The 25928-nt window shown below is 43.8% G+C and overlaps 1 protein-coding gene across 2 annotated transcripts in view; it reads left to right on the top strand.

Annotated features, from left to right (window-relative positions):
• The first annotated feature begins 14870 nt into the window (after nt 1-14870).
• Nucleotides 14871-25928, top strand: part of LOC134353717 (cytosolic 5'-nucleotidase 1A-like) — a 74991-nt gene continuing 63933 nt past the window's right edge. Inside the window, exon 1 of one of the 2 annotated variants that reach the window (XM_063062005.1) lies at nt 14871-14979. The gene's annotated coding sequence lies outside the window, so the exon portion shown is untranslated. The remainder of the gene's footprint in view (nt 14980-25928) is intronic. The other variant, XM_063062006.1, reaches the window with a different exon arrangement.

Raw genomic sequence — 25928 nt, 5'->3', positions numbered from 1 at the left:
AACTAAGAAAGCCTTAATATTCAATCTTTCCTCCGCAATAAACATAAGGAGATCAGCGATGTGGAGTCTGACGCAATCACAAAGTGTACATAAACTCTGCTATTTTCAATCAGTACGTCATGTATAGGGCCATTTTGTTATTTCAAAATCAACTTTATCCATAAATAAATAAATATTTTGTACATATGCATAAAGAATAAACACTGCAAATCCTTTACATTTGTGAACAATGCATTCAATAATGTTAGCTTATTTTTTAAAACCATTACACTACTGTCATTCATATGTCACCCCCCCACCCCCACTCCCACCACCAAGCACTGGGTGAATCACTAATGCAATATTTAAAGGACTTACTACCCCAAGCCTTCCCAGCCTGTCTGTGTCCAGTAGTTAAAGAACACTAGACTGTGGACCTTCCCACAGAGCCTTTGCATTGGCTGCACCACGCTTCAGGGCATCCCTCAGCATATACTCCTGCAGCATTCCTCTATGGGCATCTTGCTACAGTGGGAGCCCAACAAGTTTCAAGCAGACCAAAAAGTACCTTTCACTCAGCTGACGATCTTCCAGCAGCACTTGATGTCTGAGTCTGTGTATGTGTATGCCCCAGGGAAGCTCCCATAGATCAGAGTCCTCTGTTAGGCATCTGCATGGGATGAACTTTGACAAGGATCCTTGTGACTTTCATGTGCTCTTCACAAACTCACAACCTGTAAAAAGGTGGGCAACTTTTTCATACTCAATGTAGTCTTCCTGGGGACAGCTATATAGCTATATTTTCCAACTATACAGGAAGGAACTGACAGGAAGAGCTCTTCTAACCACCAAGGGCAAGTAAGGTAGTGGTGCTTGTAGGTGAGTTCTGGCAATGAGGCATTCTGCAAGGTGATTTGGATTGTTTACTAAGGGAGACACTCCACAGTATCCATTGAGTTTTCATCCTGTAGTATCTGCAGGCTATTCTAAACTGACCACTACCTGATGGATTTGTGGTCAAAGCTGCTGATCTGGAAGAACTTTTCCATGAAGGATGGGTAATACAGCAACATCCAGTTGATTGGAACATTGCATGGCAACAGGCCTGATCCTTCCTTTCCAACCCTGACAGATAGAACCTATTGGGGTTGGCACAGTAGCACAGTGGTTAGCTTAACGCTATTACAGCCACAGCGACCTGGGTTCAATTCCATCACTGTCGGTAAGGAGTTGGCATGTCTTCCCCATGACTACATGAGTTTCCTCTGGGTGCCCTGGTTTCCTCCTGCATTCCAATGATGTTTGGGTTATTAACTTAATTGGTCACATGGGTGTAATTGGGAGGTGCAGGCTGATTGGGCTAGAGACTGTTACCATGCTGTATTTCAAAAAAAAAATACTCAGCACGTAATGACATTGGAGACCTACATATTTTGGTGTCATTCTCAGCTGATACACACACAAAGGTGGTCATCAGGATGAGGGCAAGATTCGGTACACTTTTGCCTCCATTGTCCAGGGACCCATGCATTGCAGCCTTTCAGATTTGTTCCCTCTTGAATCCCCAGAGGAAACAAAAGGCAGCCTGGGTGATTTTCAAGTCAGAGGAGTATGGAAGGGCCATAACTGCACCAAATACAGCAGCAGGCCCAAGAGTACTTCATACCTGATGACCAAGTTCTTCCAAGGTATTGAGGTGGAGTGCCGTTCTCACAGTCCCAGTTCCTTTTTAACATTCCCAATCTGCTATAGACAATTCTTGTTACACACCTCTGCCCTCCCCTCCCCCGAAACAGATCTCCAGGACCTTCAGGTAGTCACACCTAATGGTGAAGGGGACCTTAGATCCATTGGGCCAGTTGATAAAGAGCATGACCTCACACTTCCTGCAGTTAACTCTGGTCACCGATGCCAACTCAAAACGATCATAACTGCTAATCAATCTGCAATCTGTACAGGGAAGTTATCACCTGGAGAGCTCCACAGCCTGGCAATGTCACCCTTTTTATGCTTCCGCTTTCCTGAAGGATTTGGCAAAGGGCTCTATACAGCACATGAGCAAGACAGGAGAGTCTGGACAACCTTGCCTGACTCCAGACTTGATGGCGAAGCTATCTGTCTTTCACCCATTGAATTGGACTGCTCTGAGGGTGTCTTTGTACAGCAGTTAGATCCAATTCAGATTCAAAGGTTCAACTTAATGTAGAGAAATATATACAATATACATCATGAAATGCTTTTTCTTCCCAAAACATCCACGAAAACAGAGAAGTGCCCCAAAGAATGAACGACAGTTAAACATGAGAACCCCAAAGTCCCCCCCCCACCAGCTCCCCCTCCCGCGTGTAAGCGGCAGCGAGCAACAATCCCCCCTCCCACCTCTGGCAAAACAAAAAGCACACCCGCTACCGAACACAAGCATGAGCTAAGCGATAGCAAAGACGTAGACCTTACAGTTACCCCAAAGACTATTGTAATTCATCCGGCATTCGGCAAACCCACAAGTTCTCTCCCTAATAAGGGAGAGGGAGGAGTTCCCCCATTTTCACAGTGGCGGGAGACATAACAACAACCTGCTGGTTTACGATGTTAAAAAGTCATTTTGTCACTTTTTACAAGCTCTGTGCCCGAATATCGCAAAAATCTTGGGTCTTTGGGCCCACAGCGAAAGACTTTCCGTCCTCCTCGACGACACACGAGTCTCCTGCCGTGACACCGACCCTCGATCCACCTGTCTCCAGAGCCCCGTGATCTTAGGCTTCCAAACACTAGGCCGCCTCTCAGGCCGATCCCTTGGCATGTCGAACAATGGCCAGTCCTGAAACCCTGAGAATGGGTCCCATTCCCACAAAGAACCAAAGTCAGCGTGTAACACCAGGTCAGGGTCCTCAAAAGACCCTGAAAGGGAAAAACAAAGATATTAAAGATGGAATTTGAGCTGTTTCCGAAGATGCAAGTAAAGAAGTTGCCGTTTAGTGCCATCTTAATTCCGCCTCCGTCTCCCAAAAACATATTTTGGAGAATGTGTCTGTCATGTACCTGTGTGATATTCTATCATAGGCCTTCTCTAGGTCCAAGCTGACCAGGCAGATGTCCACCCCTTTATCTTTCACATGGGCAATGGTATCCTGAGCAGCACAAAGCTTCCAGAGATCTTCCTGTGTGGTACACAACAGGTCTGGTCCAGGTGGTTTATCTGATTCCGAGCAGACTTGATCTGTTGGTGATGGCCTTGGACAGGATTTCATAACCTATATTCAACAACGAGAAGGGTCTCCAATTCCTGACATTTTCACTCTCCCTCTTCTGCTTGTAATGATGCCCTTCTCCACCCATTGTAATTTGCTGCCAGCCAGAAGCATGGTGTCATACACTTCCAATAGGTCCAGGCCCATCCAGTCCTACAGAGGTGAGCACAACTCAAGTCGGTAAGACTTCGCTTCCAGGAGTTTTATTCAAATCAACGGAATTGATGGACCCTGTTAACTCCTCCAAGGTTGGTCTTGGTCCAGACTCACCTGTTTGCTGTCGCTTAAGACCTCTGTGATGGAGGGATAAGATGCTTTGGAGGCTGTGCTACCTGTGGCCTTTTTATTGTATTGACCAGCATTGAAAGACTTCCAGATCCTTGATGTGCCAGGGTGTTACTAAGCCATCCTTTCTTTACACTGTGGATGACAGAATCCCTCCTGTGAACCTTTTGGAAGAAGAAGTGGAAGCATGTTTCTTCCTGTTCCACTGAGTGGACTCCGGAATAGACGATGATCTTGGAGCGTTCTAGGGCAAAGAACTGGCTTGCTCATCCCTCGCGTCCATCCCTTTTAACTTCAGGAGAAGTTGCTGCAAGTATGTTTGGAGTTGGAGTAATTCCTTCTGACTTTGTATTCCTTTCTGAATACTTTTGAGGATGAAGAGCCTCTTGATGTTCACATTGTCACTTCCCACCAGTGCACAGGGGAACCAGGGATTCTCCAATGTGTGTAATCTCTCTTTAGTTCCTCATGTTATCTGGGGTCAGCAGCTTAACACTCAACTTCCATGCCTCCCTGACTGCCTCTGAACTTCCCATTGATGACCGGAGGCATGAAGGAGGCAGTGCTCAGAGAACAACAACGGTGTAACATCAATGGATCTGACCATGACAGGCTCTGATATGAAGAGTAAGTCTATCCAGGACCGGCTGAGCCATCTGATCTTGACTGGGTGGATTGTGGCTGTGCTCCAATCTGCTCGGGTACTGAAGGTGTCATCTGCCCAGTCCATTGTTGGCACTCACAAATAACTTAATTCAGCAGGTCACACAGGATCTATGGAGAGGAAAAAAACAGATGTTTCAGACCAAGACCTTTCATAATACTTATTCCCAGTATCTGCAGAACCTCCTGTATCTCAGCTGCAAGCTTTGTTTGAATTGTCCACCCTATTCAGAATTTGAACTTTGGACAATGGCTTTAACACTTCATTTCAACAAATTTTGACATTTTCACGTTGCATACCAAATAAGAGAATAGGTAGCAAAACCTCAGTTGCTATTCTCCAACAGATAATTTCCATATTTTCTTGTCTGAAACAATCACTGTTAGTTCATTTCTGAATCAAACGTTTTGTCTTGATTTTACTGATAAATGGTCCATCATTTCTAAGGACTGAAGAAAACGATAGCTTCAATATGCCTACATCTGTGGCCAGTTATGTTATCAATTATTATGTTTATTTCAGCATGTGGCAAGTTAACACACACTTGAAATTTCTCCATTATAAACTCTTCTTGCCATTGTCTTGTTATTCTTCTCACTTCTCATGTAGTTCCAATGAATCACCACTTGATGGCAATCAAACCACAGCCAGAATATTTATCAAACCATGATACGTTCAAACCTGGAACAGTGCACACTGCATTAGAGCTTACAATGATTTGAAATCACTTCAGAATATACTTTCAGAATATGACAAATCTCACTGGGATGCCTTATTATCTGAGATCAGTATGGTGACAGGAAATGTCATTCTGTTGTCTGTCCCAATTTCTATCCTGCTCTCGGTGAAGCTTAACAGAGTGGAAAAATGATATGGAGACTAATTCCAGCCTAGGTTCTTTTAGAATCTGAAAATGGCAGTGAATACATCTTTCAAAAACATCATAAGTTGAGAGCACAGGGAAATTAAAGGAAATACTAATGTAAGATTAGTGTGATTTTTGTGCCATCTTAAAAACATAAGACATTGGAGCCGAATTAGGCCAGTTGGCCCATCGAGGATGCTCAGCCATTCCTCATTTATTATCCCCCTCAATGCCATTCTCCTGCCTTCTCCCCATATTCTTTGACGCCCCAAGTAATCAAGAACCTGTCAACCTCCGATTGAAATATACTCAATGACTTGGCCTCCACAGCTGTCCACGCCAATGAATTCTATAGATTCACCACCTTCTGGCTAAATAAATTCCTCAACTCTATTTGAAATGGGCGTCCCTCTTCTCTGAGCTGTGGTCTCTGGTCCTAGACTTACCCACTATCAGAAACAACCTCTCCACCATCCACTCTAGGGTTTTCAATATTCAATAGGTTTCAATGCGATTTCCCCTCATTCTTTTAAACTCCAGCAGCACAGGCACAGAGCCATCAAATGCTCTTCAATGTATGTGACATTGCATTGACACAGTTTACATAGTTTCTGTTTATTAGCAGGATTAGAATTCAAGGCTTTACTGCCTTCAGATTCATAGAGATCGCACTATAGGTATTTATCCATCATTAACAGGGCTAAATTAAAATAAAAATTTAACACAAACTGGGACAAATCTGGCAAAGGTTAGAATCCTTCTTGGTCTTTAAAGACAGATGTATGCAGAGGAAGTGTAGTGCATCACAAAGCAGGAAACTCTTCCAATCCAAAGTTATCTTAGTGAATTCTGTCCCTTTCTTGATTCTGAAGGGTACAGCGAGTTGGAGGATATATTAAGAGGGCACAACTCACTTCAGAGGTACCTCACCCAACTGTCATTCTGGGTGAACACTGTGTCCCCAGACCAGTAACCAGACATTACCATAAGCAAGTATAGTATCAAGGGGAAAATTTTCGTAGCAGAAATGGTTGAAGACTGTGCAGTGAGACTGTCCTTCTTTTGCCAAAGATTTAATGAAATAATCATTTCACTTTAAGTTTCAGTAGTTAAATTTGACATCATGGATGTCAGGCAGGGAGTGCTTTGCTTCCAGAGGCACTGTTCATTTCGTATGTAGTTTATTTTGTACAAACATCACTTACTGTTCATTGGAGTTAATCTGGATTTCAACTTGGAGCAAGCATGGTAGAAAGACATCCATCTCTCACCACTCTTTATTTGCCCTTGAAGCAGCAATATCTGTGAGTCTTAAGCTTTCTTAACATTGGTAAACATTTAGTAGATGAACTTTGAAGGAAGTATTGTGTTTATCGCTCATCGCTATCAAGCTATTGTAGTCACACGAGTTGACACCAGTCCATGGCATAGCTATAGAATACTGCACATGTGCATTACCTTGTTTAACACTGATGGGGAGAATAATCAATACGATTATATTCAGGCATGTGGTGATTCTGTTTCAAATCTAATATGCGTTTTGCTCAACTTTCTGCAGTTTCACAAAGTTATTTCATTAAAAGCCCTGAAGAAAGCTTCCAGATCATTTTTGAGAAGATATTTAACTCCCTGTCTAGCTTTATATGCAATGCATTGCAAGGAAAGTAGATATGACTGGATCAATACCTTAAAAAGCCTCAGCAACACATCCTCGACCCTATATTCTAGTCCTCTCAAAATGATGATAACATTGCATTTGCCACCTCACCCCCTAAGGTCAACCTGCAAGTTAATTCCTTCAGGGAATCCAGCACAAGGACTCCCAAGTCCCTTTGCACCTCTGATTTTTGAATTTTCTGCCCATTTAAAAAACAGTCTCTGCCTTCATTCCTCCTATCAAAGTGCATGACGGTACACTTCCCTGCACTAGATACCATTTGCCACTTCCTTACCCGTTGTCCCAATCGGTCCAAATCCTTCTACAGACTCTCTGCTTCCTCAACACTACCTGCTCCTTCACTAACTTCGTTTCATCTGCAAAGCTGGCCACAAAGCCATTAATTCCATTATCCAAATCACTGACATGTAATGTGAAAAGAAGTAGTTCCAATACTGGCCCCTGCACAACACCACTAGTCACTGGTAGCCAATCAGAATTGGCCTGCTTTGTTCCTACTCTTTGCCTCTTGCCCATCAGCCAATCTTCCATCTATGCTAGTATCTTTCCTGTAATACCATGGGCTCTTATCTTGTTAAGTAGCCTCATGTGCAGCACCTTGACAAAAGCCTTCTGAAAATCTAAGTAAACAATAGCCACAGACTCTCCTTTGTCTCTTCTGCTTGCTATTTTCTCAAAAAATTTCAACAGGTTTGTCAGGCTAGATTTCCCCTGAAGGAAATTTTGACCTACTTTATCAGTGCTTCCAAGTACCTGAAACCTCACCCTTAATCATGGACTCCAACATCTTCCCAACTATTGAAGTCAGGCTAGCTGGCCTATAATTTACATTCTTCTGCCTCCCTACCTTCTTAAAGAATGAAGTAACTTTGCAGTCCTATGATTCTTGAAAGATCATTACTAATACTTCCATAATCTCCTCAGCTCCCTCTTTCAGAACCTGGTGTGTATTTTACTGGGCCCAGGTAACTTATCTACCGTCAGACCATTTAGCTTCCAAAGCACTGTCTCCCTAGTAAGAGCAACTACATTCACTTCTGCCTGCCAATACTTTTGAATTCTTGGCATATTGCTAATGTCTTCCACAGTGAAGACTGATGCAAAATACCTATTAAGTTCGTTTGCTATTTCTTTGTCCGCATTACTACCTCACCAGTGTCATTTGCCAGTGGTCCAATTTCTACTCTAACCTCTCTTTTACTCTCTACATATCTGAAAAGACATTTGGTATCCTCTTTCATATTTCATCATTTCTTTCCTAATGGGTTTTTTAGTTGCCTTCAGTTAGTTTTTAAAAACTTAGCAATCCTTGAACCACCCAATTATTGCTTTATTATATACTCTCTCTTTTGCTTTTACAGTATCTTTGACTTTGCTTTTTAACCATGATTGCCTTATCCTCCCTTTAAAATTCTTCTTCATCTTTGGGATGTATCTATCCTGTGCTTTCCAAATTGTCCCAGAAATTCCAGCCTTTCTGCCAACTAGAGTCTGCCAACTCCAGCCAACTATTCTGCTGTCATCCCTGTGAGTGTCCCCTTCCAATGAACTATGGCAAACTAAATCTCCTCTCTCATACCTCTGTAATTCCTTTTACTCCACTGTAATACAGATACATCCAATTTTATCTTCTCCCGCTCAAACCTCGGGGCATATACATCACTGAGCATCTTACGTGGTCTGTACATTCTGGCTGTGTGGTGAAAAAAGCACAACAGTGCCTCTTTCACCTCAGACAGTTGAAGAAGTTTGGTATGGGCCCCCAAATCCTAAGAACTTTCTACAGGGGCACAATTGAGAGCATCCCGACTGGCTGCATCACTGCCTGGTACGGGAACTGTACCTCCCCTAATCGCAGGACTCTGCAGAGAGTGATGCGGACAGCCCAGCGCATCTGTAGATGTGAACTTACCACTATTCAGGACTTTTATAAAGACAGGTGTGTAAAAAGGGCCTGAAGTATCATTGGTGACCCAAGTCACCCTGACCACAAACTGTTCCAGCTGCTATCATTGGGGAAATGGTATCGCAGCATAAAAGCCAGGACCAACAGGCTCCAGGACAGCTTCTTCCACCAAGCCATCACACTGATTAATTCATGCTGATAAAACTGAATTTCTATGTTATATTGACAGTCCTGTTGTACATACTATTTATTATAAATTACTATAAATTGCACATTGCACACTTAAACAGAGACATAGTGTAAAGATTTTTACTCCTCACGTTTATGAAGGATGTTAGCAACAACATCAATTTAAATCAATATTCGAACATATTATAACCACTGCCTCTTAAGGATTCCTTCACCATAACTTTCCTAATCTAATCTGGTTATTACACAACAGCCAGTTCAGCTTTGTTTTCCACCTAGTGGGCTCAACCACAAGCTGCTCTGAAAAGCCATCTTGGAGGCACTCTACAAGATTCCTCCCTTGGGATTCAGCACTAACTTGATATTCCCAACCTAACTGCATATTGAAATCCATATAACTATTGTAACACACATCAAAGTTGCTGGTGAACGCAGCAGGCCAGGCAGCATCTCTAGGAAGAGGTACAGTCGACGTTTCAGGCCGAGACCCATCGTCAGGACCCTTCCCCTTCCTAGAGATGCTGCCTGGCCTGCGGCATTCACCAGCAACTTTGATGTGTGTTGCTTGAATTTCCAGCATCTGCAGAATTCCTGTTGTTAACTATTGTAACATTGCCTTTATTACGTGCCTTTCCTATTTCCCATTGTAATTTATATCCCACATCCTGGCTACTGTTTGGAGGCCTGTATATAACTCCCATCAGGGTCTTTCTACTCTTGCAGTCTCTTAACTCTACCCCAAAGGATTCTACATCTTCTGATCCTATATTACCTCTTCCTAAGGATTTGATTTCATATATTACCAGCACAGCAACCCCACCCCCTCTGCCTACCTGCCTGTCCTTTCGATACGATTTGTATTCTTGGTTGTTATGCTCCCAGCTGTGATCTTCTTTCAGCCAAAACTCAGTGATGGCCACAATGTCATACTTGCCAATCTCTAACTGCACCACAAGATCATCTATCTTATTCCTTATACTGTGTTCTTTCAAATATAACACCATCAGTCTTGTATTCATCACCCTTTTCGATTTTACCTTCATGTTACACTTCAGCTCATTCCACTGACTACAATTATGTCCTATCATCTGCTCACAGCTCATTACATGCTGCACCTAGATGTATACCAACTACCCCATTTTCAGTACCCATCTCTCTGCCAAATTAGTCTAAACTCTCCTCAACATCTCTAACAAACCTGCCCAGAAAGGTGTTGGTCCCCCTCAGGTTCGGGTGTAACCCGTCCTTTTTGTATAGGTCATACTTTCCCCAGAAGAGATCTGAATGATTCAGAAACACTGACATTGACCTTGTTAGTCAAGAGCTGCAGTTGGATGCACTTCCTGCAGATGTAGTCATCTTCTTAGTATTTCCTCAGTACAGAATAATGCTGAGCATATCTACAGAAGGAAGGCAGTCATTTGAAGTAGAAATGGTTTAAAGGTTTAATGCTAAGCGTTCTTATGGATCTTTTGTGATTTGACTTATTATGCTTCAATTTTGTCCTGAAAATTAAGCTGCTGCAAATACAAAGAAGATTTGTGGATCTGGATGATCTTGCAAACCATTTTGGCCCATTGTGATAAAGACTAGGGCCACCAATCCACAAAATTTCCTGATCTCTTCTTGAACAATACTTAATCTCTCATACCACCACCAGCAACCAAAGAAGTTCATAATAAGACAGTGTTCCTTGAACCTTTTTGTTTATTACTTATAGAAGTATTCACAAACTTGTCCATGATCTTTGCTCATTTCTTCTACTGAGAGCTCACCTCACAACATCTTGACACAACAAAATGCAGTACAGAGACTGTGACAGCACATGCAGATGGCTGTACTCACAGAAAGGCTTTGACATTTAGTGAAGCCTGTTTCCTAGATCATTGCCTACCTAAGCTGTTATTGCTAGCAGTGTTACTAAATACTTAAGAAATTCTTTTAGATTTACAAGCATTCAATTACACTTGTGATTTGTAAAGAAAAAAATGTTAAAAATAAGATTTTTACACTATACAAAAACCCACTTCAAAACAATGAAAACTAGCTTTACTAAATAGTTAAATGTCTTTGTAATTGACTCTTGATATCAAAAGTTAATTGCTATTCCTCATATCCCATGATTAATTTCATCTAAAGGTCTACTGATCTCAGTTTTCAATACACTCAGTAACTGCACTTCCACCTCTCATGGCAGTAGGGAAGTATACAGGTTTACATCCTTTAGAGAGAAAACGTTCTTCTCACTTTGGCTCTAAGTGGTCAATGCCTTCTAATGATACTGTGCTCCCAATTCCATAGCCATGTCATTCCCTCTCTGTATCTTACAAGCGTTATGGAAATTACATCTCATTCTTCAAATTCTGGTGAGAGAATATTTATTCTATCCCACATCTTTTCACAGGACAACCCACTCCATCCCAGCAATAAATCCAGCAAATGTTTACTGCATCATTTTTAAGGCAAGTACATTCAAGTTAACCACATCTTGACTCTATTACTCCACTGTAATACAGATACATCCAATTTTATCTTCTGCCTCTCAAACTTGACTCTATTAAATGAAAAGACATTTACAGTAGCTTTCTTCCACAAAGGCAGACAGCTTCAGACATGTTACAAAGTCTTTCAACAATCCAGAGAGCAGTGGGCCACATGATTTACCCTTCAAAGAGCCCACACTGTACCCAACCATTGTAAATGACACCCTGTGTAATACAGATACACAAACAAAAAGTGTGTGCAATGTTCCAGGTATGGGCGACCAAAGTACTATGTAATTACAATCATGTTCTTTCCATATTGCTCATCATGCCTGTCTATTGTCTTTCACTGTCATTTTGTTTGCAAGATCAGCAGATTCTGCAACTGACTTGGGAGAAGTATGGACACCCTTTGTAAATATAGCCTTTGAAACGTTGCTTTCATTCACTTCTATTCTCTGCTATATGATATGCGGCTCTACAGTCTTGAAGGTTATTTCACCAAATTGTCAACGGCTACAAGTAAGCAAAATACATCAAAATCATACTCTCTTTAATTAATGAATCCTCACTGCACTCCCTCCGTAAGAGCATGTCCTTTTTCAGTTGAGATCAAAACTGTACGCAATGCTCCAGTTATGGCCACACCAGGTCCCTTATGATTGCATATAGATTCTTTACTTTTCTAATTATTCCTCTCAATATCAAGGCTAACATTTTATTTGCCTTCTCAATCGTGCATTGTTTTCACATGCTGGCCTTCAGTGACAGAGCAAGGTCTGGTCCCCAAGGCAGATGGTCATTTACACTCAACCTTACCACACACTTCTTAAACAGTCCCTCAGGGTCAAGGATAAATGATTTCCCCGGCAGTTTTGTGGAATCTGGAATGACTGATGAAATCATTGTGGAAACTTCAGAAACGAGAGGAAATCTGCAGATGATGGAAATCTGAGCAACACACACAAAATGCGGGAGGAATTCAGCAGGGTTCAGCCCAAAACATCGACTGTTTCGGGTCGAACCCCTTTGGCAGGACTCACTTTTCCACCTTTGTGGGAGATGGTAAATGAGAGGAGGCTTGAGGAGTATCTTTTGAGGTAGCCCGTTCTTTCTGCTACTTACGCAAGGCTGTAAACCCTCGATTTATGGCCTTGAGGTTCTCAATATCGTCCTGAATGTTCCTTCTCCACTTAGAGAGATTATGGGCCAGAGATTCCCAGGAGACAGTGGGGATATTGCATTTTTTTCCAAGAGCTTTTGAGCACATTTTTGAATCTCTTTCAATGATAGAAGTCAGGATAGAGTGTCTGTTGTAGGAGACTAGTAGTGCTGGGCATGCAAAAGTTTGACTTACCCAACAGATCTAACTGGGTTTAATTTCCATACTCATCCTCAAACCTCTGTCCATCTAGGTATTCTCTTTGGATTATTGAGCATTGAACAGTGTCTGATTTGGGAGTCAGGTGTCATAAAATAGTTGGAAATAATGAGGAAGGTTGTCAATGCATTAAAAAGGACCAGTTAGAAATAGGAGCGCCATGGAAGTATAGCAGTTAACGCAACACTTTTACAGCTTGGAGCGTTCCGGAGTTCTGAGCTCAATTCCGATATCACTCCGTCCGCAGACTCTGTATGTCCTCCTCGTGAATGCGTGAGTTTTCCCCAGATCCTCTGGTTTCCTCCAAAAGTCCAAAGACATACTGGATAGGTCATTGTAAACTATCCTGTGATTAGGTTAGGGTTAATTAGGTTTGTGGAGGGTTGCTGGGGCGACAAGGCTTGAAAGGCCAGAGGGCCTACTTCGCACTGTGTCGCTAAATAAATACATAAACAGTAAGGATAATTTTTGTTTTTTTCATACAGTGTGGTATACACCCGGGGGAGTAGAGTTGGTTAAGAGATATTTTGACATGGCTATGATCAGACAAGACAATGGAGCAAAATAGTCCATGTGCAGGTAGATGGGATTAGTTTAATTTGGCACAGAGTCTTGGGCCAGAGAGCCTTATTTTTGCGCATGTTCTATGTCGGGCACGTAAATGACATAATCTGCTTAACATATTAAAGACAGAGAAGTAGTCAACACCCACTGGCAGAAATCCTCAAAGACCACCTCAGGTGTGCCTCTAAACTTTACAATGATCTATATCCTATTGTCCTGCCCTATGAACCATTAACCTCATAATGTCCTGTCTAGGCTATTATGTTCGCATTAAACCTTACGGTGGCTTATCCCTGTCTGTCTGTCTGTGTCTTGTTTTACGGCGGTTGGCATCCAGCTTAATGGTGCATTACCGCCACCCTCTGCTCTGGAATGTGCACTAGACATATATTCTAAATCCCCTCACCCAATCTCGCGCGCGTGTATGTATCATATACACACACATATATATATATATAAATATATACACACACACTAACCTACACTTTACCCTCCCATCTTTGACCATCCTAGTACCCTATTCCTGTTTATCCGTCATATCCTATAAAAAACCCCTGTACCCCTTAAGAAAGCTAAAAATACCCTAACCTGTGCTCTCTCACCCATGCCCAGCAACCCTTTTAATGTGAATTTCTGCACCCCCAACTCCCTTAGTTTAATTCTCATCATCTCGCTCTGTATCCCATACTTCCTACAACACAGAACTACATGTTCTACTGACTCCTCTTCCTGACGTTCCTCACACAATCCTGTCTGGTGTTTCCCTATCATTTTCAATATTTTGTTTAATGCACAGTGTCCCAGCCTTAACCTAGTCCACAGTTTCCTCTCTTCTGTTTCCATTACCTACCCTAGTACCTGCAACACTTTTTTGCATTTGATATAAATGCCTCCCTTTCCCCTCCCTGTCCCATCTTTCTTGCCACATTTGGTTGACTTTTTCCCAGATTACACACTTACCCTCTGCTTTACTGATACTAATGTGCATTTCCACATTTTCTTTCTTTAACGCCCTCTTTGCCAACTCATCCACCCTCTCATTCCCCTTCACCCCTACATGTGCTGGAACCCATAGAAATTTTACCTGACCTCCCTGATTTGCAATTCTTGTAACTAACTGAAGGACTTCATACAGTACATCTTGCCGACTGCTTGTGTGAAAACACCTTAAACTTGCTAGAACTGAGGATGAATCTGAACATATCAATGCTTTGACTTGTCTGGATTTCTGCACCCATTGCAACGCAACCAATACTGCCAGCATCTCCACTGTAAACACCCCTAAATAATTAGATGTTCCGGTGGCTTATCCCATACTAATATGCTCATTTTAAACCCCACACTAACCATTGGCAACTCCAGCTCGCCCGCTGGTTTTACTCGGCACTACGCAGGACCGTGCGCATGGCGTTCTGGGAGGTGTAGTTCTTAGTACATCTGCGCAATGACTGGGGTAGATGTGGGGGGGTGTTCCTCGCGTCCACGGTTGCGCCTGCGCTGGGCCTTGCGCGTGGTGTTCCGGGAGGTGTAGTTCTGATTCATCTGCAGAATGATTGGGCAGATGTAGGGGGTTCCTCGCACGGTTGCGCTTGCGCTGGGCTTTGCGCGTGGTGTTCCGGGAGGTGTAGTTCTGATTCATCTGCAGAATGATTGGGCAGATGTAGGGGGTTCCTCGCACGGTTGCGCCTGTGCGTTGATGGCGAGCGTTGATGCCTGGCAGTTGGATCGGGAGTGAGCGTGAGTGTGTGTTGGATGGGGATTGTCCGGTGTTGTGTTCTATATTGGTGGAGCTTCTCAGGGTCCCGAGCTGCAGTTTCTAAGTTCCCTTGTTTTAAAAAACTTTCTGGGAACGCCTTTTGGAAGACTTCCTTTGAATTAAAAAACTCTCTCTCCCCCACCAAATATAAATGATTGAACTTCTGTAAAACTGGATTTAATTATTCATGCACTTTATCATCTGGTGTGACCAATGTTGTGCAGAATTGGAACCAAATTTACGTACAGTTGTTCATATCGTTGGGCAGGCTCACTGGTAAAAGGCAAATTCGGGACCAGAAACAGGAAGTTAGTTTCCCTTATATGGGGTTATCGAGCCATTGGAGGAATTTGCAATTTGTATAGAGTAAAATTTAATTATGGACTATTTGAAGAAGATGTTTCCTCAATTATTATTGTACTGTGGACTTAAAGGAAATTCTGGTCATGGAAACTACATTTGGAAAGAATCTTAACTGAAATAATTTTCAGAATGTAGGCCTAGTAAATAAGACTTTTGTGTGTTACCCACCTGCTGTTCTTAAAAAAACATACACATTTCTGAAGGAACTCTGCAAGTCAGGTAGCTTGTATAGGAGGAGGGAATAAGCAGTCTACTTAGTAGGCTGAGACCCCTCATCAGAGTTGGAGAGGAAGGGTGCAGAAGCCAGAATAAAAGGATGGGAGGTGGAGGAGTGCAAGCTGTTCTTACAATCACTGAACTGTATTTGCAAAAGATATTCCTGTAATGTTAGGTTAGACATTTGAGGAGTTACATCCAATGATGATGAAAAATGAAGACATCTTGCTCAGTGACAATTAAACAGGCAAACTTTAAGGAAGCATGTTTATCCCACTGCTCTACTTTTTTACACTGATGGCTGTGTGGTGACGTGCAGCTCCAGTACCATCTATAAATTTGCTGGTGACAACCATTGTTACCGCCAGAATTTCAGATGGCATGAGAAAGGTGCATAGGAGTGAGATACAAAACATCAGCAAGACCAAGGAATTGATGGGGATTCTGGGAGCGGGCAGTTGGGAGAAGACATACCTGTCTTCATTGTAAAGGGTGAGCAGCGTCAAGATGTTGGGTGTTAACATCTCAGAGGCCTGGGCCCATTCATGAGGAAGGCATACTAGTGGCTGTACTTCATTTGGAGTTTGAGGAATGCCAACAAAGACATGGCTAGCAGGTTTCTGCAGATGTACGGTGGAGAGCACTCTAACCAGTTGCATTACTGCCTGGCTTGGAGGCTCCATGTACAGAATCAACAGAGATTGCAGAGGGTTTTAGATTCCATTAGCTCTAGCGTCAGCACAAGCGTTCGCAACATTAAGGACATATTCAAAAGGCTCAAGAAGGCAGCATTCATCATTCAGCGCCCTCATCCTCTAGGACATATCCTTTTCTTATTACTAGCATCAGGGAGAAGGTACAGGAGCTTGAAGACCCACACTCAAATGTTTTTGGAACAGTTTCTTCCCCTTTAGCATCAGATTTCTGAACAGTCCATGAATCCATGACCACGACCTTGCTATTTCTCTTTTGATCTACTGTATCTATGTTTGAAACTTGTATTTTTTAAGCCTTGTGTTGTACTGCTGCTGGTGTTATGTCAGTAATAATAAATGTCGTTCTGATATTTGGCCTACTCTCCTATTTCTTGTGTTTTGTGCTTTCTGCCTGTCTCCGTGATTTCTGGGATTGTGGGTTTTGGTGGTGGTGTTAGCAGGACTGTGTGACTCTATAACTAACCCTTCTGCTTGCACCATATTAAATTCAGTTACTATCTCAGGCTGACTAATCAATGTTGGATCTAGGGTCAGCAATACATCATTTTGAAAATTCCCAGTTTTATTTTCAAAGTTCTCTATACCTTCATTTCACACCAGCCTTTAAACCTATTTGGTATCTCTGACTTCATCTCCATAATGTTAATCCCAGCATGCTGACTGCTGCTGAAAGTGGAGAATGGAAAATGACATTGCAGAAACAATAGGGTCTTTTAAGAGACTCCTGGATAGGTACATGGAGCTTAGAAAAATAGAGGGCTATGGGTAACCAAAGTAGGTACATGTTGGGCACAGCATTGTGGGCCGAAGAGCCTGTATTGTGCTGCAGATTTTCTATGTTTCTATTGGTACTTTAAGAACAGTCATCTCATGGCCCAATCAGGAACCCTGACTGAATGCAGAAGTGCACTCCCTACTAGAAGTCCAGAATGCTGCCTTCAAGTCTGGAGGCAGATCAGCCTGCTGTCAAAGTAGCCAGGAAAAACCTCATCCTGGGCATCAGGAGGGCAAAGACTTCTTATGCACAAAAAGTTCAGGAACACTTGTCTGGTAATGAGCCCCAGCATGTGTGCCAGGGCATCGAGAGCATTACTGACTATGTAAGGGAAAACTGCTAGTGACCCCCCCCCGACATGAAACAACTTTTATTCATGCTGTGAGACATGCAACACCATGCCAGCCAACCCCCTCCAAGGTGAGCAGGCGCTATCCGTAAAAGCAGCAGGCGTGAGAAGGACTCGACAGAGAGCCCCCCCCCCCCGCCAACATAAAGCAGCAGCCGGGTCAGACAGCATCTCAGGTCGAGTACTCGGAGTATGTACACCAGCTCACTGACTTCTTCACGGATTCATCCAGGCTGCTGTCTCGACATGCGTCAAATTTGCCACCATCATCCCTGTACTAACGAATTTTACACCTTTATTACTAAACGACTACCACCTGGTGGCAGTGTTGCCGATTATTGTGAAGTGCTTTGAATGGCTGGTAATGGCACGTATCAAAATCACCATTGCTGCAACATTGGACACTCACCAGTATGCTTACCAACAGACCCACTCTACGACAGATGCTAAAGCATCTGTCATGCACCTGACACTGACTCACCTAGAAAACACGGACACTTGTGTTAGAGTGCTATTACTGTATTTCAGTTTGGCATTTAACAATATTGTCCCACAGACCTTGGTGAACAAACTGACTCCTCAGTCTAAATACATCACTGTTAAAACTGGGTGTTGGACTTGCTAACGAACAGACCTCAGATAGGATGCACAACAACTCCTCCCTCCCCATCATCCTTAACACAGATGCCCCCCAGCACTGTGTGCTGAGCCCATTGCTGTACACCCAGCTTGCACCTGACTGCACAACCAAACTCCAGAGCAATCCCATTATTAAGTTTGTCAATGACACAACAGTGGTGGGGCTCGTCACCAACAGTGGTGAGACAGCCTACAGAGAGAAGGGAGAAGAGCTCCAGGCCTGGTGTCAGGCAAATAACCTTTTCCTCAATGTCAACAACACAAAGGAGATGGTTATCGACTACAGCAGAACCCACACCCGTCTTCACATCAGAGGCACATTAATGCAAACTGTGAGCAGTTTCAAACTCCTGGGAATAAACATCTTGCACAACTTCTCATGATCCCAGAACATTTATAGCATTAAGTTCTTTAATTAAAAAAGCAGCTTTAATTTCTTTATAGAACTAGTTTGGAAAAGTGTTATTGTCTGAGACCCTGCATAACCAAAAGGGTTCTCCACTCTCAGGGTACAGCAATGTCAGCATCCATAAATAACTTCTGGTGATGGTGTTTACCTGCTGCTTCTGAACTTCCCATCATGGAATCAGATAAATGAATTGGTTGCAAAGGCACTTGAAAGTCAGGCTAGCAAAGGACAGAAACAACCTGAAGGCTGGATGCGGATTTCATTACCTAGAACTCTTTAAGTCCGAGGTAAATTTTATTGTTACCAGCTCTGAAATTGAATTCTTAAACTGGCATACAAGGTTTGAACTGATATCTGGCACTTGAATGGTTATCTGGCATTTTAGTCTAAGCAGTGTTTGGATTTGACTATTTAATTATTTTCTTTGTAGCTTCACAATTAATTATCTGCTTGTCTTTAATATAATTGTATACAAGTATGTTTCCTAGTAGTCACAGTATGTATATACAGCTATTAAATGTTTCCCCCAGTGCAGGAGTGTCAAACTACCGGCCCACGGGATGACTTGGGGGGGGGGGGAGTATATTCACGACCATTTATTATGTATCTATAGGACAGCCCCTCTCTCTCCCACCGTTGTCTGTCCTGCCTGCTGTGCTGGCAGCTTGTTGTGTGTACTTAGAAAACAATAGGCAGCAGTTAACCACCCGCTGTGCATAAGCACCTACCACCCTGCACTGAAGACCACTAGGGCCCCATTTACGTCGTCAGACACAGTATAACCACACAGAGTACTCAGGTAAGTAACACCTGTAGCAAGGCTGAGGCTGTTTGCTGCTGTGGTTCAAAATGCTTTCCAAGAAAAGAAAAGTTGACATTGAAGGTCGGATATTCAACAATAATTGGAAAGATCATTTTTTCTTCTGTGAGGTCAACGGCAAACCTGTGTGCCTGATATGCTCGCAACAAGTGGCTGTGGCAAAAGAGTACAATATCAAACGACACTATGAGACGTCACACGGAGAAAAATATGACAAGTACGCAGGACAACTCAGAATGCAAAAGGTAAACGAGCTTGAAGCAGCTCTGAAAAAACAGCAATCAGTGTTCACCAAAAGTCAAGAGACTCATGATGGAGCTGTCAAGGCCAGCTATATTATTGCCAACAAAATAGCTGCCACGTCGAAGCCATACTCAGAAGGGGAATTCATCAAAGCATGTATGCTGACAGTGGCTGAGCAGGTGTGCCCTGAGAAGAGATAGGCAATATCAGCTTGTCAAGAAATACTGTGGCAGAGAGAATCAGGACCTTGCAGGAGATTTGAACAGTCAACTGAAAGACAAAGTGAAGTTATTTATTGCCTTCTCTATTGCAATTGATGAGAGCACCAATGTGACTGATGTAGCTCAATTGGGAATATTTATTCGTGGTGTTGATGCATCTTTGACTGTCACCGAGGAGTTTGTGGAGATGGTGCTCATGACTAACACCACAATGGCGAGCAACGTCTTTTCCAGCCTCGTCGAGGCCTTGGACAGACTGGGGGTTGACTGGAGTCACGCTGTCAGCGTGGCAACAGATGGTGCACCATCTATGGTCAGGGAAAAAGGCAGGTGTTGTTGCGAAACTCCGAGAGAAAGTTCAACAGAGAATCCAGAGCAGGAATTCCAGAATTTTCATTGTATTATACATCAAGAGGCGTTATGTAGCAGGAGGACAATGTCATGGATGTAGTAATCAAAACAGTTAATTTTATTAAAGCCAAGAGACTAACCATTGGCAATTAACATTCCTTTCTCCAAAAGTACTATTGGACACGGCCTACCCTACCACACTGAAGTCCGCTGGTTGAGCAGAGGGGCTTAGAAGGATAAGTGTCCAAAGGGGGTTCCCACCACTAAGCACATCTTTCCCTCCCCCCCTGCTTTCCACAGGGATCGCTCCCTACGCGACTCCCTTGTCCATTCGTCCCCCCCATCCCTCCCCACTAATCTCCCTCCTGGCACTTATCCTTGTAAGCGGAACAAGTGCTACACATGCCCTTAAACTTCCTCCCTTACCACCATTCAGGGCCCCAGACAGTCCTTCCAGGTGAGGCAACACTTCACCTGTGAGTCGGCTGGGGTGATATACTGCGTCTGGTGCTCCCGATGTGGCCTTCTATATATTGGTGAGACCCGACGTAGACTGGGAGATTGTTTCACTGAACACCTACCTCTGTCCGCCTGAGAAAGCAGGATCTCCCAGTGGCCACACATTTTAATTCCACGTCCCATTCCCATTCTGTAATGTCTATCCACAGCCTCCTCTGTTGTTGTTGTTCGTCCTTCGTAGTCGAAGATGACCATGGCTTCAAAGTCAAATGGAAGATTGGTGGCTGTGGGTCTGGAGGTGACTGATGAGGCCAATCTGGGCCCTGAAGGCTCGCCCACATGTGGGACACAAGTGGGTGGGTGCTGTCGTGGCAGTGGATGCTGCTCGGGCCTTGTGCACAGCATGCTTTTGTTGTGCCCCGATGATGTGCCTGACTTCAACTGCACAGGCTCCTGTGGTGATCTTGCTGCGCCAAGCTGGACGGTCGAGGGCAAGTGTCTCCCACGTGTTGATGTTGACACCCAGGCCTTTGAGGGACGCTTTGAGGCAGTCTTTGTAACGTTTCTTTTGCTCCCCAACTGAGCGCTTGCCCTGACACAGTTCTCCATACAGCAGCTGCTTAGGCAATCGGCTGTTTGGCATTCTGACCACATGTCCAGCCCACCTGGCTTGGGCTTTCAGCAGGAGGGTGTAGACGCTGCAGAGCCCAGCTCGTTCCAGGATTTCCGTGTCCAGGACTTTGTCCTGCCACCTGATGTGGAGGAGTCTGCGGAGACAGCTCAGGTGAAAGTGGTTGAGCTGTTTGGCGTGTCTGCTGTAGACAGTCCAGGTCTCGCTGGCATAAAGGAGGGTGGTAAGGACCACTGCACAGTAGACCTTCAGCTTGGTGGTAAGGCTGAGTCCTCTCCGCTCCCAGACGTTCTCACGGAGTCTCCCAAAGGCGGTGCTGGCTTTGGCAATCCTGTTGTTGACCTCAGTGTCTATATTCACTGTGCGAGAGAGTATGCTGCCCAGGTAGGTGAAGTTGTCGACTGCCTGGAGGTTCTGGCCCTTCACCATGATGCCTGGCTCCTGGTATGGCTTTCCTGGGGCAGGCTGGTACATAACTTCAGTCTTTTTGGTGCTGATAGTGAGACCGAAGTTGTCGCAGGCTTGTGAGAAGCAGTCCATTTCACGCTGCATCTCCTGCTCTGTGCTGGCGTTGAGTGCGCAGTCATCAGCAAACAAGAAGTCTCTGATGACAGTCTCTCGCACCTTTGTAACTGTCTGCAGGTGTCTAAGGTTGAACAACCTGCCATCAGTCCTGTGCCTGACGTGGATTCCTTCTTCGTAGTTACGGAAGGCATCTGTCAGCATGGCAGAGAATACCATACTGAACAGAGTCAGGGCAAGAACGCAGCCTTGTTTGACGCCATTTGTCACTGGGAAGGCCTCCGACTCGTCGCCGTCATCCAGAACTTTCACCATCATACCGTCGTGGAACTGCCGGACGATTGTGATGAACTTGCTGGGGCAGCCAAACTTCTCCATGATCTTCCACAAGCCTTCTCTGCTGACCATATTGAAAGTCTTGGTTAGATCGACAAACGTCACGAAGAGGTCGCTGTGTTGCTCCTGGCATTTTTCTTGGAGTTGGCGCGCAGCAAAAATCATGTCAGCGGTCCCACGGTCAGCACGGAAGCCGCACTGGCTTTCTGGGAGCAGACCTTGCTCAAGATGTTGGAGAAGGCGGTTGAGCAGGACACGGTCCAGAATCTTCCCTGCAATGGACGAGAGGGAGATGCCTCGGTGGTTGTCGCAAGACTGGCGGTTGCCTTTCCTCTTGTAGATGTGGACTATACTGGCATCTTTCAGCTGTTGCAGGACCTGTCCCTTTTTCCACATGGACTGGAAGAGTACAGTCAGCTTTTGCATCATGACAGGGCCTCCTGCTTTGTATACCTCAGCAGGGATTGCATCGGGTCCTGGCGCTTTGCCACAGGAGAATTGCTTCACTGCCTTCCTGACTTCATCTACTGTGGGGAGGGTGTCGAGGTTCTTGACAGCCTCCTCTACTATCAAAATGAAGCCACACTCAGGTTGGAGGAACAACACCTTGTATTCCGTCTGGGTAGCATCCAACCTGATGGCATGAACATTAACTTCTCAACTTCCGCTAATTCCCCACCTCCCCCTCGTACCCCATCCGTTATTTATTTATATACACACATTCTTTTTCTCTCTCTCCTTTTTCTCCCTCTGTCCCTCTCACTATACCCCTTACCTATCCTCTGGGTCCCCCCTCCCCCTTTTCTTTCTCCCTAGGCCTCCTGTCCCATTATCCTCTCATATCCCTTTTGCCAATCAACTGTCCAGCTCTTGGCTCCATCCCTCCCACTCCTGTCTTCTCCTATCATTTTGAATCTCTCCCTCCCCCTCCCACTTTCGGATTTCTTACTAGCTCTTCTTTCAGTTAGCCCTGACGAAAGGTCTCGGCCCGCAACGTCGACCATACCTCTTCCTAGAGATGCTGCCTGGCCTGCTGTGTTCACCAGCAACTTTGATGTGTGATGCGAAACAACTAGACTGTTCTCCCAGGAGTAGAAGAGGTGAAGAGGAGACATAATTGAGAGAGATGAAATCATGAAGTTTTAGAGAGAGTAGACTGCAGGAAGCCTTTCCCACTTCAGAGGTCGATTAAACCTAGTTTAAAGTAAGGGGAAAGAGATCTAGAGGTGTGAGGGGTCCCTTGCCCAGAGAATCAGAATATCTAGAATGCAATGCCTGAGTGAGTGGTTGAAGTTAGGTTGCTGACGGCATTTAAGCAGCATGCAGATGAGCACTTGAATTAATCAGACATAGAGAGTTATAGACTGGGAACTGGTGATGGGGTGAAAATGAAGGGATGTTCCCTGGTCAGAATGAACGAGTTGAGATGAATGTTTCTGGGATTTGGGTGCTGGATTTATTAAGTTCTGACCAAGAGTTTCTGACGCCTTCAAATTCTGATCTGCTTTGCTGAAATTTACATTTCATGTGCCATAACTCCTGACACATCCACAATATAACAATAGCATTATTGCACAAGAATACAGTACTTGTGTGATCATGTCAGTAGGTTCAACCCAGGCAACACATTGCTGATGTACAATCACCTTGGGAAGTATCTATCATAAAATCTACAAAATTTTTCTCACTTCAGCTTAAAAATCATTACCAGTCAGCCACCTGTAGGACGAGATGTTTCGATTATAGTTTGCAATAAACAGTCATTTCTATGGTTTCATGTTTATCCTGTCCCCACACCCCAACCATTTCTGACATACACTTGGCCACTTTGTTAGATACACCTGACCTGTACACCTCATGAGTGCGAATATATATTCAGCCAATCGTGCCGCAGCAAGTCAATGTATAAAAGCATGCGGGCATGGCCAAGAGATTCAGTTACTATTCAGATGAAACGCCAGAATGGGGAAGAAATATGATCTAAGTGACTTTGACCATGGAATGATTGTTGATGTCAGGCAAGGTGGTTTGAGTATCTCAGAATCTCCTTGGATTTTCATGCGCAACAGTCTCTGGAATTTACAGAGAATGGTGTGGGGGAAAAAAATCCAGTGGGCAGCAGTTGTGAGGGTGAAAATGCCTTGTTAATGAGAGAGCTCAGTGCAGGATGGACAGGAGGGTGTCAGTGACTCAAATAACCACACATTACAACTCTGGTGTGCAGAAGAGCATCTCTGAATGCACAACAAGTGAACCTTGAAGTGGATGGGCTAAGTAGCTGATGACCACAGCAAAAATGCACTCTGCCCACTTTATTAGGTACCTTCCTTAACTAGTAAAGTCGACACTAGGTATATATTTTAAATAGTGGAAAAACTCTTGCAGATTAAGAAAAATAACTTAGTCTCAGGGTCCACATAGCAAACAGCATCCTGCTTGTGGTTTATCATTTTCTTTATTCCCCTGCTGCCAGCCATGCAGAACTCTATATTTATACAAATTTAGCTATAAATTCAGTCTGAAGGGATGATTGAAACCTTTTTCTTTGCTAGTGGAGGTATTCACAAATTGTATATTTTTAGTAAAATTCTGCGGACCACTTCCTGACCTAAGTTTATAATTATTAGGAATTAGAATGTAGCAAAAATAAACCAAACTGAGATTCAACTGAGTCAGTTTTTTCTCGCAGTGGACACAAGGTTACTGCAGAACACTGAATTTAGTTTACTCTTCACTACTGTTCCACCTTTAAGCAGATCATTTTCAAAGCAATTGTTTTCAGCAAAGAAACATCCCAATATGAATTTGTTTGGTAGTTTTATTTTTTCCTAATGCTGTTTGAAAGTGTCTTTGTTTTTGATATGTCCAGTACTTTCTGTCTGTATCTTGTTTTACAGCGGTTGGCATCCAGCTTAATGGTGCATTACCGCCACCCTCTGCTCCAGAATGTGCACTAGACATACATTCTAAATCCCTTCACCCAATCACACACACACACACAAACCTACACTTCACCCTCCCATCTTTGACCATCCTAGTATCCTATTCCTGTTTATTCGTCATATTCTATAAAAAAACCCCTGTACCCCTTAAAAACGCTAAAAATACCTGGACTTGTGCTCTCTCACCCATGCCCAGCAACCCTTTTAATGTGAATTCCTGCATCCCCAACTCCCTTAATTTATTTCTCATCATCTCTCTCTGTATCCCATACTTCCTGCAACTCAGAACTACATGTTCTACTGACTCCTCTTCCTGACATTCCTCACACAATCCTGTCTGGTGTTTCCCTGTCATTTTCAATGTTTTGTTTAATGCACAATGCCCCAGCCTTAACCTAGTCCACACAATTTCCTCTCTTCTGTTTCCATTACCTACCCTAGTAACTGCAACACTCTTTTGTATTTGATATAAATGCCTCCCTTTCCCCTCCCTGTCCCATCTTTCTTGCCACATTCGGTTGACATTTTCCCAGATTACACACTTAACCTCTGCTTTACTGATACTAATGTGCATTTCCACATTTTCTTTCTTTAACGCCCTCTTTGCCAACTCATCCACCCTCTCATTCCCCTTCACCCCTACATGTGCTGGAACCCATAGAAATTTTACCTGACCTCCCTGATTTGCAATTCTTGTAACTAACTGAAGGACTTCATAAAGTACATCTTGCCGACTGTTTGTGTGAAAAGACCTTAAACTTGCTAGAACTGAGGATGAATCTGAACATATCAATGCTTTGGCTTGTCTGGCTTTCTGCACCCATTGCAACGCAACCAACACTGCCAGCATCTCCACTGTAAACACCCCTAACTTATTAGACGTTCTTCTGCTGATTCCAATTTCTTTTGCTGGTATTACCACCCCAAACCCTGTCACT

This window comes from Mobula hypostoma, chromosome 11, assembly GCF_963921235.1.
Source record: "Mobula hypostoma chromosome 11, sMobHyp1.1, whole genome shotgun sequence".
Classification (NCBI taxonomy): domain Eukaryota; kingdom Metazoa; phylum Chordata; class Chondrichthyes; order Myliobatiformes; family Myliobatidae; genus Mobula; species Mobula hypostoma.
The sequence above is the reverse complement of the archived record's forward strand: the minus strand, read 5'-3'. Positions and strand labels throughout refer to the sequence as shown.